General features: G+C 41.1%; 1 protein-coding gene and 1 non-coding gene across 6 annotated transcripts in view; both read left to right on the top strand.

Annotated features, from left to right (window-relative positions):
• MYRIP (myosin VIIA and Rab interacting protein) overlaps nucleotides 1–16,089 on the top strand; it is a 425,307-nt gene that overhangs the window by 371,721 nt on the left and 37,497 nt on the right. The window lies entirely within an intron of this gene.
• LOC116544892 lies at nucleotides 9,561–9,624 on the top strand. The gene has a single exon (XR_004266086.1). It is a non-coding gene; the product is annotated as a U7 small nuclear RNA (small nuclear RNA).

Here is a 16,089-nt window from a genome sequence, read left to right on the forward strand (position 1 = left end):
GGGACATCCTGGGGACTTGGACAAGTGCCCCCATCCTGCACCTGCCCTCATCAGACAGGAATAAAGAGGGCTGACTTTATTCAGATTCCCAAATGTGTCAGCTTCTCAAAGTTCAAGTCTTGCCTTCGTAGTCTACCATGAATCAATGAATTAAATATTCAAATATACACCATCCTTCTGCATGTAAAAGTCCACATAGCCAAATATGTATATATTTATTTCCCTATCAGGCAGGTACTACTGTAGTTAAGGAAAAACAGATATGTAGGGTTAAATATTGAATATTATTTAAAAACAGAAAAGTGTTGAGATAAGTTTTAGGATTAGACTGAGTTTAAAGCATAACCAGCCAGGGGAAGTGGCTCATGCCCATCATCCCAATAGTTTGGGAGGCCAAGGCAGGTAGATTGCTTGAGCCCAGGAGTTTCAGACCAGCCTGGGCAACATGGCAAAAACCCATCTTTACTAAAAATACAAAAAATTATCCAGGCTTGGTGATATGCACCGGTAGTCTCAGCTACTTAGGAGGCTGAAGTGGGAGGATCACTTGAGCCTGGGAGGTTGAGGCTCATCACTGCACCCCCGCCTGGGTGACGGAGTGAGACCCTGTCTCAAGTAAGTAAGTAAATAAATAAATAAACATGTTAGCCAGGCATGGTGCCTCAGGTCTGTGTTCCCAGCTACTTGAGAGGCTGAGGTGAGACGATGACTTGAACCCAGGAGGTTGAGGCTGCAATGAGCCATTTTTGCACCACAGCACTCCAGCATGGGCAACAACAGAGCGAAACCCTGTCTCAGAAGAAAAAAAAGGAAGAAGAGAAAGAAACACAACTGGGCAGTTTGCAAACTCTGCGGCCCTGGTTAACAGCTTAACTCACTGCTACTACTTAGAACATGAGGGTTCATTTCTGCCTGCTAACTCTACCTCACCTCCTAACTGGCCTCCTGACCCGCCAGGCCTGTCTCGGCCCTTCCAGCTCTTTCTCCACTCAGTGGCCAGGCCCCTGTGGTTCCTGCACTTGCTCACAGCCTGTCAACAGGCCCAAGTCTGTCTTGTTTTTCAGTTGATTCCTAGGACCCCGTCCAGGTTTTCACTGTTGATTGAATAAACACATCTTGGCCTGGTTTGTAAAATGGGGATAATCATACGCCCTAAGAGGGCTGTAAAGGAATGAATTATGTAATGTAGGGTTTAGCACATAGCAGGAGCCCAGCAAATCTTAATTATTTAAGATTTTAAGGAAATTATTTAAGATTTAAGTTTAAGGAAAATAAACTTCACTGTCATGAAATACCATCCATCTGCTGGTGCTGAAGGAACAGCTTAGTGCTGATTCCCAATCAACACCTGCAGTGTCAAGCTGTGGGTCTGTAACTGCATTTGGTGCTCCTTGATTCTATGCAGAGTGTAACTGTAGAAATCACCACATCAGGCCCCTAGGTTACCATCTTCAAGATCAGAGTTAATTGTGATGTCCCCATGACCCCCAACACCACTAGTTTGAACAACACACACACACACACACACACACACACACACACACTCACACACCCTGTTTGGGGATTAGATGTAGAGTAATACGACTATTCCAGAAGCTGGCACTGCCCCACCCTGGTTTCTTAACCATGGTAGTGCACACTGGCCCAAAGACCAACTACCCAAGGGCCTTCTCTTAGTAGCAGGAGTACCTCTTCCTGTGCAGAAGACTAGCTTGAAGTGCCACAGAAATACCACTCTCAGGAGTGGCGCTAACCAGTGACTGATGAGAAGGGTGTAAATATCCCAGCTCCCTTGCTTTGGTTGGGATGGTGACTCTGAGGCTTGAGCCATGCACTGACTCCATCAGCATATGCAGCTCAAGGCACCCATAGTGATAAACTACTTGGTAAACTACACGATAAGGCAGTCTTCACTATTGACTCTCTTCCCTTTCCTGTCTCACTTCCCCACTCTTCTGCCACTGTTTTTTGGGATAGCCTCCCACATAAGCCATGTGCACCCCAATTGTTATCTCAGGGTCATCGTCTGGGGGAGCCGGACAAACAGAAAAAAATGCAGCATCCCCAAATCACAGATACTCACTTCGGTGTTGTGAATAAGCAGTGAGGAAGTTCAACCACCAAACTGGCTGCTGATAGGCCTTATCTCACCAAGAGGAGGCTTGCCTCATACAGACAGGGACCTCAGCCAAGACCTCCACCACTGTCCCTGCTGTTTGGGAGCCAAGGCAGAGGAATGTGTGTATGCCCATGGACACAGTGACATCAATGGCAGATCAGTATCCTCAGTATAACAGGAGCTACCGAATCCTGTCCAGGAGCAGCAGACTCATTTTAAAAACATAGTTTTTCCTGATGGGATTCAAACCTTTGCTGTAGGCAAACATATCCCTACAGTTGGATTGAATGTCTTCCTTTGGCTAGATGCTGGGGCCCGGATGGGCACTGCCACCTGAATTTAACCAGCTGAAGAATGAGCTTGGGGCCAGATCAAAACTTCTTAGAAACTGGATTCCCAAAGGGTTGTTTCTTCTCTAAGTAATAACTTAGTTCCCCCAGACCTCAGTGGTCAGCCTTCCAAACCACGTGGTCCTCAAAGCCTGGGAATGAGCACTTGTTTCTCCCCATCCACTGAGCAGCCACACCAATGGCACTAGCCATGCCAGTGGTTCTGGAAGAGTCCTGGCTGACGTGGTTCCTTTTTTAGCCTCCAGAGACGCAGCTGATGCCCTCCTAAAGACAGATGCAAAGGAGGACTAAGGACTCCTGGCCTGAATTTGGAGACTACATTTGGGGCCAAGTCTACCCTAAAACCCCTAATTTTTCCAGGCCTGGAGCAGCAGTCCCCATGGTCCCTTCTGGCTCCAAAATTCCGAAGTTCTAGATATGCAGTAGAATAATAGGTTTTTGCTTTTTTTTTTAATTGCATTTTAGGTTTTGGGGTACATGTGAAGAACATGCAAGATTCTTGCATAGGTACACACATGGCAGTGTGATTTGCTGCCTTCCTCCCCATCACCTATATCTGGCATTTCTCCCCAAGCTATCTCTCCCCAACTCCCCACTCCCTGCTGTCCCTCCCCTAGCTCCCCCCAACAGACCCCAGTGTGTGATGCTCCCCTCCCTGTTTCCATGTGTTCTCATTGTTCAACACCCACCTATGAGTGAGAACATGCAGTGTTTGATTTTCTGTTCTTGTGTCAACTTGCTGAGAATGATGGTTTCCAGGTCCATCCAAGTCCCTACAAAGGACACAAACTCATCGCTTTTTATGGCTGCATAATATTCCATGGTGTATATGTGCCACATTTCCCTGTCCAGTCCATCATCAGTGGGCCTTTGGGTTGGTTCCAGGTCTTTGCTATTGTAAACAGGGCCACAATGAACATTCGTGTGCATGTGTCCTTACAGTAGAACAATTTATAATCTTTTGGATATATACCCAGTAATGGGATTGCTGGATCAAATGGAATTTCTATGTCTAGGACCTTGAGGAATTGCCACACTGTCTTCCACAATGGTTGAACTAATTTACACTCCCACCAACAGTGTAAAAGTGTTCCTATTTCTCCACATCCTCTCCAGCATCTGTTGTCTCCAGATTTTTTAATGATTGCCATTCTAACTGGCATGAGATGGTATCTCAATGTTGTTTTGACTTGCATTTCTCTGATGACCAGTGATGATGAGCATTTTTTCATATGTTTGTTGGCCTCATAATGTCTTCTTTTGTAAAGTATCTGTTCATATCCTTTGCCCACTTTTGAATGGGCTTGTTTTTTTCTTTTAAATCTGTTTTAGTTCTTTGTAAATTCTGGATATTAGCCCTTTGTCAGATGGGTAGATTGCAAAAATTTTTTCCCATTCTGTTGGTTGCCAGTTCACTCTAATGACTGTTTCTTTTGCTGTGCAGAAGCTGTGGAGTTTGATTAGGTCCCATTTGTCTATTTTGGCTTTTGTTACCAATGTTTTCGGTGTTTTGGTCATGAAGTCCTTGCCTATGCCTATGTCCTGAATGGCTTTGCCTAGATTTTCTTCTAGGGTTTTTATGGTGTTAGGTCTTATGTTTAAGTCTTTAATCCATCTGGAGTTAATTTTAGTGTAAGGTGTCAGGAAGGGGTCCAGTTTCTGCTTTCTGCACATGGCTAGCCAGTTTTCCCAACACCATTTATTAAACAGGGAATCCTTTCCCCATTGCTTGCTTTTGTCTGGTTTGTCAAAGATCAGACACTTGTAGATGTGTGGTGCTGCCTCCGAGGCCTCTGTTCTGTTCCATTGGTCTATATCTCTGTTTTGGTACCAGCACCATGCTGTTTTGATTACTGTAGCCTTGTAGTATAGTTTGAAGTCCGGTAGTGTGATGCCTCCCACTTTGTTCTTTTTGCTTAGAATTGACTTGGCTATGCGGGCTCTCTTTTGGTTCCATATGAAGTTTAAGGTGGTTTTTTCCAGTTCTGCAAAGAAGGTCATTGGTAGCTTGAAGGGGATAGCATTGAATCTGTAAATTACTTTGGGCAGTATGGCCATTTTCACGATATTGATTCTTCCTAACCATGAGCATGGAATGTTTCTCCATCTGTTTGTGTCCTCTCTTATTTCATTGAGCAGTGGTTTGTAGTTTTCCTTGAAGAGGCCCTTTACATTCTTTGTTAGTTGTATTCCTTGTTTTTGCTTCTTAACATAAGTATCATTTATAATATTGTATATAAGAAAAGATGTCCTATGTGTCAATCTTTTGGAAAATGAGCATTTATTAGAGGCCTAAATTAGGAAAATCGTGCACTATAGTCAAATTTGTACATCTAGTGTCCTTAAAGCATTTTTATTTAGAGTTTTTGTTTTTTAATTATCACAAGTAGCTGAGCCATTGTGCTTTATTTTCACAGGGGAGTCACCAACCAGCAGACATCTTTGCTGGAATTCAAACTGACTCTGTAGTTTCACTTTAAAGAGTGAAACTACATTTATAGTTTCATAGAATAATTTTCATTTTTTTCAATTTTGAAAAGAATTTATATTTATAGTTTCATACAACAATTTTCATCAAAGTACTGAGACTTCTCTAAACTAATATATGTCTTTCTCCCCAAACAAGAGAATAATTTGCACATCTTCTGATGGCTTCCCCCCCAAGTACTAAAGTCAAGCCACATGGAAACGCAATCCTGGTCAATAGTGAAAGAAGCAGATTTATTGACTGTTGTCTAAGAAAACACAGAAACATGGGTTTCTCAAGTTTAATGTGCTTGTGAAAAAAATGTTGTTGATGTCATGGTGTTAACATAAAATCAAGTATCGTTGTCCATATATGCCGGACTTTCATAAAATTACTTACCATTTATATGAGGCTACAGCACCCTTCAACTTGGGGAACATTTTATTTTAGAAGAGTGCCTCATCTTCACTTGTTGCTAGAGTGAATATAGTATGAGATACTGACTCACAGCTTCCAAACTACACTGATTTCAATCGGCCTTATGCCTATAGAGGAATTAACACCTCTTTCCCAACTTTCTATTTAACTGCTGCCCTAGGAAAAAAGAGAAGCTTTAGCTGTCCACTTAGAGCTACAGCTCTTATCTATAGTGCTTGAACAGGCAAAGTTTTATTTCACTCATGCTCATCTGCACCATTCATTCCCACAACTGTGTCCTGGGGAAGGGCTAGCCAGGCCAGGAAGGTAGAGTTCCAGGTTCTCTTGTGGATCTTCAAAAGAAAGAAACAGAATATCTTCCTCTCTAGGCAAAAATGGACTGGGCACTAGAGAAAGATTGCCCGGAACTCCAATGCAGACATACCTTCAAGCCTCTAAAATGCAGGTGTTACCTGGAAGGCCAGGATAAGGATATTACCCCAGCCACAGCAGTAGTGAAATGCTAGGCAGATATGGTTTGAAGAAAGAAAGGCAGAGTTACTCCAGAAGGTTGTAAGTAGAAAGGCCTGGCAAGCAAGGCACTAGTTCCGAACTCTCACCTCACAGATGCCCAAAAGTAAGATACCCTGGGGAGAGGGAAGCAGAAGCAAAGATATTATAAATCTGAAGTTCTGTAGAATAAGCAAGATTGTGCTCTTGGAAAACATCTCTGGGTAGGAAATATAAAAACTAAAGAAGAAAAAACATGTATACCAGCTTCTCCTATAAACAGAAATGCCAAAATCCTAAAGAAAATACTAGCAAACTGAATTCTACAACATTAAGAGATTCACATACCATAACTCATATATTTTATTCCAAGAATGCAAAATAAAGTGAATAGCAGGAAACCCCACTTTTATACTCATTTAGTAAGTACTGTTTTTTAAAAGCACATCATAATCTCAACTGATGCCAAAATGTCTTTTGGAAACATTCAACACAAATTCCACTGGGGGAAAAAACCTCTCAGTGGAACAGAAAGATAATTCTGTAACATGATGAAGAAAATCCACTTCAAAGCACCAGAAGCCCTGGATTTTTTTTCCTGATGAGAGCTCATTTTAAATATCAAAAATAGCCAGGCGCTGTGGCTCACGCCTGTAATCCCAGCTCTTAGGGAGGCAGAGGCAGGAGGATAGCTTGAGCCCAGGAGTTCGAGACCTGCCTGGGCAATATAGCGAGACCCCGTTCTCCACAAAAAAAAAAAAGGAAAAAAACAAAAAGACAAAAAAAATAATAAATAAATAAATAAATATCAAAAATATCATGAACATCACATTTTACTACTGTTCCAAAAAAAAAAGCACGCACACACACGACAAAGAGATGAATTTATAAATGCTTTTACGTAAATGTGTATTTTTTTAATCAAATAGCCTGTACATATGTGTAAAAAATGTGTGTAGCTTTAAGATTTGTTTTAAATTACAGGTGAATATTTGTAGTTATTTAGCAAATATGTATTGTTGCTAAAGAAGTAAATGGGCACAATTGACTCTAGAAGGGTTACAAAACCTGAACAGACCACAGAAGAAATTGGCAAAGTGGTCAAAGAATTATTTCTCAGAAAGAAGCTAGTCTCCAGTATCTTTGACAGTAAAATCCATCAAATGTTCATGGTGCTAATTACCTTTATACTAATACAACTATTCTTGAGCAATTAGAAAAATGGAAACCATCACAGTTTGTTTTATTGAATTAAAGCCCCTGAATTTCACACACATACAAAATCACACACCACCAAAAATTTACAAATTAATTCACAAGTTGAATAAACATTCAAAAATTCTCAGCATATTAGCAAATTGTTTCTAACTATGTATTAAAATAATAATTTATAATGGCCAGACAGGGTGTAGTCTAGGAATGTAATAATGTTAATTTTAGGACTCAACATTTTTGTTATATTTACAGTAAAGGGAGAAAAACATGATTATTTTAATAAATTCTTAGCTTGATGTTTGACATAGTAGGAAATTCATAAGTACTCATAAATGTTGAATGAAGAATAAATTCCAAAATAACAGCTGATAAAGTTGAGCAACCATTTCTGATAAAGTAGGAAGATAAAAACTCAACAGCAGTGACTGGTAGCCTTTTGGGGGTTACAGACCTTTTAATGAATTTGATTCGCATTGTGAATTCCCACTCCATAAAGCATAAAAAAGTGAAATTGATTTTGATCAAATTGGAAAGTCACAGATTGCATGAAGCCCATCCATAAAACCCAAGTCTAAAAATTACTATTAATGACAGAAAGAAAACAAAGATGTCGTCTACTTTTATTACTCAACATTGGTCCAGCATTCTCTCCAGTGCAATAAGAAATAAAAGTTAGCAACATTAGATAGCAGAAAACAAAGCAATGATGATGACTTTAGATTTCTGAGTTACAATAATAAAATCAGCTGAAAAGATTATTAGAAATAAGTTTGGCAGGGTGAGCTATCACAAAAGAGTAATAAATAAGCAAAAATTTCATATATATAGCAATAACCTCTCAGAAAATATAAAGAAAAAATTGTATTTGCAATAGCAGCAGAGGTACACACAGCACTGAACATACACTTGGCATACAACCCAACAATTTGCTCCTAAGTATTACCAAAGAGAAATAAAGACCTATGTCTACACACAGAGACAAACACACAAAACATTCATGATCACCAAAAACTGGAAACAACGCAGCTGTCCACAGCTCACCAGCTGGTGAACAAATATAAGTGCACCAATGTCAGTGAATCTTAAGAGCATTATGCTGAGGGAAAAAAGACTCAAAACGTTACATATTTCCCATTTATATGACATTCTGGAGAAGGTAAAACTATAGGGACAAAACTCATATCAGCAGTTGCAAGAGAATGGGGTGAGGGGAAGGTTGACATAAAGAGACATACGGGAATTTTTTGGTCTGATGGAAATATTCTATATCTTGATTATGTGGTAGCTACACTACTGCATGCTTTTGTCAAAATTCATAGAACTATATGCCTTTAAAGGCTGAATTTTACTGTATGTAATACACATACATAAACATGTACACATTTACATATATATACATAGTGTCCTTGAATAACTTAACTAGAGATGTATGAAACTCATCTGAATAAAATTAACCAGCTTTGCTAGGAGACATAAAGACTGAATAAGTGTGGAAACATACTCTGTATATAGATGGGAAAACTTTACCATTTTATAGAAGTCAGTGTTCCCCAATTCCAGATTCCAGTCAACTTAATGAGATTTTTTGCAAACTTGATGAAGTTATTCTAAAGTTCATCTGGAAAAGTAAGTGCATAAAATAGATAGAGCCAAGAAAATTCCAACTGTAATTGTAGCAGTGGTGCTAACACTAGAATAAGCAAACAGATTAATGAAACACAATGGAAAATACAGAAATATAATATGACATGACAATGGTACATGTAATATCAAAGAAAGATTCTTTAAGGAATATTATATCAACAAATTATGTAGCACAAGCTGGTTAATCATTTAAGAAAAAACTAAATTAGATTCATACATCACACTACATAAGAGAACAAATTCTCAGTGGGCAGGAGTTTAAAAGGTTAAGTAAAAGAAGCTATACAATTACTAGAGTAAATTATAGATGAATATTTTGTAATATTAGGACAACAAAGGCCAGAAACCTTAAAAGCCTGAAACATAGGCCTGATGCGGGGGCTCATGCCTATAATCCCAGCATTTTGGGAGGCAGAGGCGGATGGATCACAAGGTCAGGAGTTGAAAACCAGCCTGATCAAGCTAGTGAAACCCCATCTCTACTAAAAATACAAAAATTAGCCATGCGTGCTGGTGGGCAACTGTAATCCCAGCTACTGGGGAGGCTGAGGCAAGAGAATTGCTTGAACCCAGGGGACAGAGTTTGCCGTGAGCCAAAATCACACCACTGCACTCCATCCTAGCAACAGAGAGAGATTCTATCTCAAAAAAAGAAGAAAAAAAAAGCCTGAAATATATGATTGCATAAATATTAAGGACTTATGTCCATCAAAACCATAAAATTAAAAGGAAAAGAATAGTTAAGAAGACATAGTGCTTAAATATATAATGGGTGAAGAATTAATATCTTTATAACTCTGTATTAGTTCATTCCCACACTGCTATAAAGAAATACCTTAAGTGTTACAGCTCTTTTAGAATTTGTCTAGCAGGCTTTCCGGGTTTTGCCAGAAAGCGCCCCCCCAAAAAAAAAATAAAATAATAAAAGAAATAAATAAAAGAAATACCTTAGGCTGGGTAATCTATAAACAAAAGAGGTTAATTGGCTCACAGTTCTGCAGGCTGTTCAGGAAGCATGGCTAGGGAAGCCTCAGGAAGCTTACAATCACGGCAGAAGGGGAAGCAGGCATGGCTTACATGGCTGCAGCAGGTGGAAGAGAGTCAGGAGGAGGTGCCACACACAAGCAGGCGAGTCATCAAAAAAAAGAAAAAGAGAAACCATAAATGGCCAATAAGCATATGAAAAAATATTCAACTTTAATTGTATTACAATTTCTTTTTCTCCTGGACTGCTCTGCATGTAACAATTTTTATTTAATATAACACCTTGCCCAGAACTTGCCATATGGTTAGTACATTCATTTTTTTTTTCTTCAGTAAATGTTAGTTGAGTGTCTCAATGTGCCTGGCACTATTGAAGCACAGAGAAAATGATCATGAACAAGGCAGAGTTTATCATTTGCTCAATCAGTAAGGATGCAAATTAAAGTGTTGAGATGTCACTTTTGCCTAATAAATTAGATGGTTAAAAAGAAGGATAATTGGCTCACTCTTATAATCCCAACACTTTAGAAGGCTAAGGTGAGCAGATTGCTTGGGCCTAGGAGTTGGAGACCAGCTTGGGTGATGTAGCAAGACCCTTCTCTACAAAAAATACAAAAATCAGCCAGTCATGGTGGTGAGCAGCTGTGGTCCCAGAGGTGGGAGGAATGCTCAAGCCGGGGAAATGGAGGTTGCAATAAGCCGATATTGTGCACTGCACTCCAGCCTGGGTGACAAAGTGAGACTCTGTATCAAGAAACCAAAAAAAAAAAAAAAAAAAGAATGACATTCAGTGTTGGTAAGAGTTCAGGAAAACAGGCAAGTCTGCAACCATAAAATAGTGGGAACACATATTAGAGTTTGATAACTTGGTAATCCAAAGGAATCAAAGTGTGTATACCCTTTGATCTGGCAACTGTATTTTCAATTATTTATCCAAAGAAAAATTTGGGTAAGCAGCCAGGGGTATATTACAATGTAGTTCATCAAGCATTGTGTTTTTATTGTAGGCAAATGGCAACCTAAATGCCCAACAATAAGGGATTCTTGGAGATATGGGGAGATGGGGTTCAGATGACAGATGGGGCATGGACACTGGAACAGCAAAGATAGATTGGTCCAGATACAAGTGATACAGGGCAGGTGAGCCCCAAAATTGGGGCATAATCCAGGAGAGTTCTAGGCCTTCCCCAGGAAAGAATTCAAGGGTGAGCAGAGGATGCTAAACAGAAACTATGATGGAAGCGGCAGCGTACAGCAGCAGCAGAGGTACTGCTTTTTGCTGAGCAGGGCTACCCCGTAGGCAGTATGCCCAGAATAGCCGCTCAGAGGCACTTCTGTAGTCATATTTATACTTCCAATTTCAATAATCAAAAGTAATTCTACTTTTAATTACATGTAAATTAAGGGGCAGTTTATGAAGCAATTTATAAGATGAAAGTGGTAACTTGTCAGGTTTTGCTATAAAAAGGGGTAGTGACCTCCGGGTGTTGCCATGGCAGTGGTAAACTGACATAGCACACTGATGGGGTGTCTTATGGAAAGCTGCTTCTATCCTGGCCCTGATTTAACTAGTCCTCAATTTGGTCCAGTGTCTGAGTCCTGCCTCCTACCTTACAATTAAATGGGTCAGTTTCATGTCAGGAAGTTGAGGAGGTTTTGTTTAATGTTCCATGTGTTTATTACCTCTCTCTTCCCCTAACCCCCGCCTCTCTCCCCATCTGCCTTTCGGAGGCAAATTCGTCTTCTGAAAGTGAGGTCATGGTGGAATTGGAGGTTCAGCATTGTAGAGAGGTTTTAAAATAGCTACTGCATCAAATGCAAATAAAACAATGTGGAGATACATTGGAAGTCCCAGGCAACACTGAAAGTACAGACGAGGTCAGACCATGAACATTTACCTGATGTGTAAAGAGCCTGTAAAAGAATATAGCAATCTTGAACACAATTAAATGCAAAATTAAAAATCCATTCTATTCAAAGAAAATGTCTATTCCTAGCAGATCTATTCATAAATCCACATCATTTAGCCTAATTACACAGCATGGTTCAAGTGGTTCTGAGATTTACGGTGGAACTTCCCATATCAGAGGTTTCTAACTTAGCCATTAATCTTCCCTGAACTAAAATCTGCATATGAATTTCAAACCATTTAGGGGATGGGGCATAGAATGGAAAGTCCATCCACAATAACAGCAAAAAAATGTGAAGTTAAAACTTTAAAAGAAAACTATAGATCTCAAAAAAATCTAGCAATTCACTGGAAGAAAGATGGTGTAAAGATAAATTCTTCCAAAATTAGGTTAGAGGTTTAATGCAATTCAAATCAAAATCTGAACCAGACGTCTTTTAACTTTTCAAAGTGAGTCTAAAAATCAAAACCATCTGATAGAATAAACAGTCAAAAATAGTTTAGAAATGTTTCGAAAAAAATAAAAGAGGCATGAAGAGAATCCGTCTATTAAGATACTACTTATATGTTTTAAAGGCACAGTAATTTGTGAGTTACTAATACAAGATGTTACAGAATAGTCCAGAAGAACAGCCTAAAATATATTAAATTTAAATCACCATTTATCTCGTGATTCCCACTCACTTTCCACACCAGGTCAGACAAAGATGGCTTTTTAATAAATGATGTTTGGACAATTGTTAGCTTGTTCTTTTGGGAGGGGAATAGGGATGTAGGAAAAGAAATGTCCTTAATTTTCACCCCAATGAAGGTATGAATGAATCCTCCTGGTTTGCAGCAATGGATAAGAGACAATATTTAAGAGGAGACAGAGAGAGATGCTCAACTTTTCTTGTAAGAGGTTGTAGCACAAGCTCTGGAGTTTGAATCCCTGCTCATTCCCCACTTCTTCAACAATGACTGATGTTCGAGGAGCTGCAGTGCAGTATGGATAAGAGAAAAAAGCTCCCTTCGCTGGTGGAACTTACCTTCTGTTGGAGGAGACAGCGGTAAACACGTAGACACATGAAGGGGAAGATGCACAACAGTGATAAGTGCTAAAAAGAAGATGAAGTAGGGCAGAGGGCAGAGTCCTGGATAGTTGGGAACTCTCTGAACAAGGGTCTTGAACTGAGACCCAAATGGCAAGCAGGAAAAAGATCTAAAGGAAGGGCTTTCCAGGCAGAGGAACACATGCCAGGCCCTAAGGTAGAGATGACTTTGACAAGTCCAAGGGACAGATAAAGAGCCAAGGTGGCTGGAGCAATGTGGCCAAGGGAAGAGTGTCGAGAGAGGTAAGAGCGGGGACAGAGCAAGCAGGGCCAGGTGGGCCATGCGGAAAGCTTCAGTCTATACTCTGGTGAGGTAGAAAGCCCCTGGAAAGGTTTAAGTGGACAAGCAACAAGGAGGATTCTACATTATGAAGATCACCCCGGCTGCCATGTGTCATCTTCTTTCCCAGCAAATGTGGAAAGTGATTTCAGGTCTCACTGGACTTCTTCAGAGCCAAGCACATGTCCTGATTCCTGCCAGTCATTAGAAATGTTTCCAATCAATATTAGGAACTATTAACTGAGAAACTGAGGAACAGTCAGTATAAGAAAGCAAAAAAAAAAAAAAAAAAAAAGATAAATGGCTATGATTACCTCTTAGACCAAGGAAGGAACTCCTCCTGCCTGCTCTACACCTGCCAAGGCAGGTTTGGTCAAAGGTGATGGACCCATTTCCCTTGTTTCCGTCTCCAGGCACTGATGTTGCCAATATCAGACAATAGTGGGTACCTCCAAAGAAGAAGAAAATGACCTCAGAGAAGCATAGAGATCACTGGAACTACTCTACAAACAATATACCTTTAAAATTTAGTATTTAGTCACCCTGAAAAAAGGAAAATATTTCTTTTATAGATGGCCTTGGCCATCAAGACCTGTATGACTTAAGAACCCAAACTTTCCTAGAGGTCAGTTCTCCTCTAATCCCTGTGATGTGTAATCATTTCGGTTCATTACATATGCTAATTTATTAAGTTCATGTTCCAATTTCTTTCCACAGTTCTGTGCCACCCTCTTGCATCAAGTTACTCTTCAGGGACATGAGTCTGTTCATGGAGAATGTATTTTGACGGGTTTTAGCGGCATTGCTGGAGTGCCTTATGTTTCATGAGAACTGAAATATATTAGCATTAAATTTTTCTAGCAGATTTCTGTCAAATATTTAGAAGGACATATGGAGTTTCTTTCCTACCATTGAAAAGGAGAAAAATACATGAAAGCAAGGCATTTGGACAAACTTCCTTGCTTGCTCTGGTAGTTTCACGGAAGCATTTCATAAAGCCAAGACAGCACCTGTAATAGGGGACAGAGAGTAATGAGCGGACTGAGAATCTGGATTACACTTGGAACAGGTTTTCTTACAGAGCACATCCTTTCCCACTCTGCGGGTCAGTGGCAGCTCAGTTCTAGGTGGGCTCTGGAAGCCTCAGATGGGCGCTTGTGCTGAACAGATCTCCAGCTCTGTGGTGTGGCTTGGTCTTTGGCTTGCCAAATCAATGCCCTTACTCTGGTTGGTGTCCATTAGTAGGGGCCTGAGGACCCCCTGTTGTTAGACTCCTCTCTTCCTGTCCTGTTGTTCACTGGTCTGATTGTGCACTCAGATTCTGTTTCAGCATCACTTCCCAGTCCACTGGGTCCAGGGAATTATGCATGTGGAAGAAGTGGTGGCGTGACCAGTGGGAGGAGCACGGGTTTGAGAAACCACTGTCTCTGGGCTCAGATCCCAGCTCCAAATCTTCTTCACTGAGCCACAGTTTCTTTGTCTCTAAAGAGGGAATTAAAATATCAACCATGTCAGGTTGCTGTCAGGGCTAAATGAAATAATGAGAAGCCTGGAGTCGTACCTGGTGCAGGATGGACCCACATTAACTATGAGCTTCTTCCCTCCTTGCTGCTGCTCTTCCCTCCTGAAAGAGTCTCTTGGGAAGAACATTCAGCAAGTGGAGAAGGCATAGCCCCACATTTATTTTATGTGACTTGAACTGCTAAAAAGCTTTTCACCTCTGCCGGTAATTCCTCCCTTCACCCCTTTGTGTTCAAGCATGTCTTTACATGACCCCTGTTAAGATTTCCTGTTACCTGGGATGTCCAGTGTCCCTAATAGCTCCCCATAAGGAGCATTCATAAGTTACATGGCTGAAAAAGAGGCCTAGAGGGCACCACACTGTCACCGTACCAAAGCCACAGTACCAAGGCCAATTATGAAGACTATAGCCCTTTACCCCTCCCCCAGGAAACTTGACACTAAAAATAACTAATTTAAAAGAAGAACTGAAAAAGTGACTCAGGTGCTATTCCACCTGGGCATCTGGTAATCACCGACTCTCATGATGTGTGAGAAAAGGAGCTCTGAAATGTTATATTTTCTTCATTTCAATAACCTAATGAACCCCTCCTTCCCTCCTGGTATTTAAATCTTTATCTGTTTCTTCCAGATCCCCCCAGCTGGGGAGCACAGCAGCACCTGGCCAGCTCCCTCTTCCTCACTGCAGCCACCACATCCCCTCAGCTTTCTCCAGAATATTGCGCCTTTTATGCTTTAATCCCTGCTCTGGCTGCCCCACCTCAGGTCCTTGCAACCTTTGATTACAGCTGCAGTTATTGTTTCCTACACTTGCTCTCTGCCTCCAATTCTCCCCAGCCCTAAATCTGTTCTTCCTGTGGCAGTCAGAATTACCTTTCTGAAGCACAGATCTCTCCTGCCAGCATGTTAAAAGCCTGGGCTTTGAAACCAGGCAGACCTGAATACTAATCCCGGCTCCTTAAGGGAAAACCTCGTCACCTCTCTTAAGCCTCAGTTCCTCATCTGTCAGATGGAGTGGTCATAGCACCTGCATCCTCTGGTGGTCAGGAAGGTTAAATGAGGCAAGACAAATGCTGCACACAGTGAGCGCTCAGTAAGTGAGATATTGTTAACAACAGCAGCAAGAACCTGCAGTGACACCTGGTTGCCAGCAATACAAACCCCAGACGCCTGAGGCTGGCATTCGGGGCACTGTAAGACCCGGCCCCTGCCTCCCTTTTCCCACCTGTCTCCCACAGCCTTCCCCAGGCTACAGTGCCATTGACTCAGCAGCTTTCTTGTACTTCCAGACCTTACCCCAAAGTAACGTGCTAGCGGGACTTGGTTGTTCCCTCTGCAGGTCCACAGACTGCTGCTTACAGTGCGCTCAGGCCTTACCTTCTGACACGCTGTTGTGTGCTGACTGCTTCCCACTCTGTTCTCTGAGGGTAGGGACCATGGCTTGCTGGTTTCTGCATCCCCTCCAGGGCCCAATACAGGGCCTTGGCATAGAGTGGATGCTTTCAGAAGGAGTTAAATTAGTGATGGGAGGAAATCATTGATGATGTTTGAGGGCCTCGTTTTTTCAGGGTCCCTGTAAGGC

Source organism: Sapajus apella, unplaced genomic scaffold, assembly GCF_009761245.1.
Source record: "Sapajus apella isolate SASKATOON/1434 unplaced genomic scaffold, GSC_monkey_1.0 scaffold4, whole genome shotgun sequence".
Lineage (NCBI taxonomy): Eukaryota > Metazoa > Chordata > Mammalia > Primates > Cebidae > Sapajus > Sapajus apella.